The 2,762-nt window shown below is 40.0% G+C and overlaps 1 protein-coding gene across 1 annotated transcript in view; it reads left to right on the top strand.

Moving 5' to 3' along the window:
• Positions 1 to 251: 251 nt before the first annotated feature.
• cv-c (RhoGTPase activating protein) overlaps positions 252 to 2,762 on the top strand; it is a 235,660-nt gene continuing 233,149 nt past the window's right edge. Inside the window, exon 1 of the mRNA XM_072300080.1 lies at positions 252 to 649. The gene's annotated coding sequence lies outside the window, so the exon portion shown is untranslated. The remainder of the gene's footprint in view (positions 650 to 2,762) is intronic.

Here is a 2,762-nt window from a genome sequence, read left to right as displayed (position 1 = left end):
GTTGCAAGTCATCAAGCCCCAAGTGATACCAGCGGCCAGCGGCTCACTATTGCCAGATTACAGAATTACTAATCAATCTGTTTGTCTTAAACTCTAACTATTTTGGATCCTTTCATTCTTTTCACACCGATGAATTTAAAAACATAAGGAAAATGGATCTGGACTTGTAAAAGGCTGAACCCTCGAAGTAAGTCACAGCCGCACGGAAAAACCAATTCTTAGCCCAACTGGCAAGGGTGGAATTGTTTATCAACCTGTTGATAGTGGTGTCGTGTTCGTGTTCCTATCATAAAATCGTGCTAAAATCTGAAGGAAATTATTTCTTCTGAGCTTTAAAATAGACCGGACGCGTCACTAATAGTTTCCTATTGGGATCCAGGTAATGTTTTCCGTTTTTAATTCGTCGTGAGGACCCGTGTCACTTGTAAACCAACTAAATAAGTGTGCACTGTGTGGAGGTTATGGTATACGAAGTCGGTATAGCACACAACATAATCCACAGTTTTTAGTGTGTAAGGATTTGCAGTTTTATCAGTATTATAGACCATCTGAGAAGTGAAGTTTTTCTTTGAACAGCAACTCCATAAAGTATCCTTTGCCAGCAAAATTCATCTTCGAAGAGCCTCCGGTAGGAGCTCCCCTGCTGAAGGTACGGCATCTACTACTTATTATTTTAATCTTTCCTCAGTCACTCTACAAAATTCCTAAGCTGCCTAAATCCACAACGATGACACTAATGGTGAACCTCCTTCCTCACGCCGTTTGTCAATGTGTGCTCATTGAGATTCTGTTAACTGCTGGACCAATCCACACATGACAATCACTCGCAAGAACAAGTTTTGAGACCCTACTGCGCAGTGGTGGTCGGAAGTTTAAATGTAGCCCATTTTTTACAAGACAAGCCATTTCTATGTCCAACTAGCTGCAGTTAAGTAAGGCTTAGGAGGTCGAGTGGATCAAAAGAGATCCGCTGTGACTGACCTGAGTGTTTAGGTCCAGAGTTGGGCACGAATAATTCTGCAATTACTGAAATTGGTGCAGCAACACTGACTAAATGCTTGGTCTTCAGAATTCTCTTCCTGACAAGATAGATCAATCTTCAAAATATCAGTCCAATTGGCGCTTGATGGGACGTCTTTGCTTGACAAAATAATTTTTTTCTCAACTCTGGTCTAGGTCTTGGTTTGCTAACGGTAACAGTAGGCGAGACCATGGCTTTTATCTTTAAAATACTAAAGAATTAACAGTTATCTATTGGTAAAGAATTGCTGTATGTTGTTCCTAACATTACTATAGCTGCCCACTGTCACCAATATTAGAGCCCGTTTCACTTATAACTTTTCCTCTTTCACTTTATGCGTCGATTAGGGAATTCCCTATTCTGAGCATACTGCCAAGAAGGACAACTTGTCTGGAACTGGATGTGGTTTGCTACCCTAGCCCTTCATGCTGAATAGTCTGCTGCATCATTTTATCAACATTTTATTAGTTAACATTGAGTTCCAAATAAGCTGAGAGTAAATTGATTTCGTAACTGCCTAAAAGTCTCAGGCTTTGACGAATAAACTGGAAATATAGCATGCTTTTCGCGATATTGAGATGAAATTCGCGGGATTTCTCACTTTTTAACGAGCGGTAATCAAGCTAGCAACTATTGCAGCTCGGGAGGAGGTGAGTGGTAAGTATAACGCGAAATTGGAGGAAACTCTTAGCTTCTAGTGTATGTATATATATAAAAATCTTATGCGCGTAAGGATATAAAAACCGCGGATTTTCCGCGATATTGAGGTGAAAATAGTGTGATCTTATATGTTTTTCATAAATTCCTGGAATATTTTCTCATGCCACAAAATTCAGGTTAAGAACGTTGAATTCGTTAGGATTTTACTAAACTGCTTAAAAAATCGCGTAGTTGCCGCAATACTGCGGTGATTATCGTCTGCTCTCTCCTCTTTTTTTTCTCTTTATTTTTTTTAAAAAAAATCGCTGGGAAATTAGCGCCTTTCTGGCGACAGCCGGATGAAAGTGAGTTCTGAGGATTCGCCGAATCGGGTGAAGATATCGCGTACTACTCACAATATTGACATGAACTTCGCGCAATATCTCACTTATGCACAAGCGGAATTAAAGCGAGCAACTATTTGAACTCCGGAGTAGGTATGTGGTATCACGCGAAATTGAAGGAAAATCTTAGCTTTCAGCTTATCTCAAATACTGACGTTCATGAATTTTATGCGCGCATCGATGTAAAAAAAATCGCGTACCTATTTTCCGCAATGTTTGGGTGAAAATTAAGTAAGTGATCCTCCATGTCTTCATCATCAGGCGGAAAATTTGTGTACACGCCGCGATTTTGAGTTGAGGAACGCGTAATGTTTAACGATTTCAAAACCCGTTGAAAAAATCGCGTACTTAGTTGCCGCGATATTGCGGTATTTCTCCTCTTTTTTTACAAAATCGCTGGCAAAATATTGCATTTGCGTCGATACCGAGATGTAAAGCGCGTAATTTCTCTGAAAGTAACGAAGTCGTCGTAACTATCGCGTACCTCTGGCGATATGAGATGAAATTCTCGCAATTTATCACTGTTTAACAAGAAGAAATGAAGCGAGCAACTATTCGAACTCCGGAGTCGGTATGTTGTATCATGCGAAATTGAAGGGAAATCATAGATCTCAGCGTATCTCAAATTGCTGACGTTCATGAATCTATGCTGGCATCGATATAAAAGTCGCGTATTCTCCGCGATATTTGAGGGAAAA

This window comes from Bemisia tabaci, chromosome 4 (assembly GCF_918797505.1).
Source record: "Bemisia tabaci chromosome 4, PGI_BMITA_v3".
Classification (NCBI taxonomy): domain Eukaryota; kingdom Metazoa; phylum Arthropoda; class Insecta; order Hemiptera; family Aleyrodidae; genus Bemisia; species Bemisia tabaci.
The sequence above is the reverse complement of the archived record's forward strand: the minus strand, read 5'-3'. Positions and strand labels throughout refer to the sequence as shown.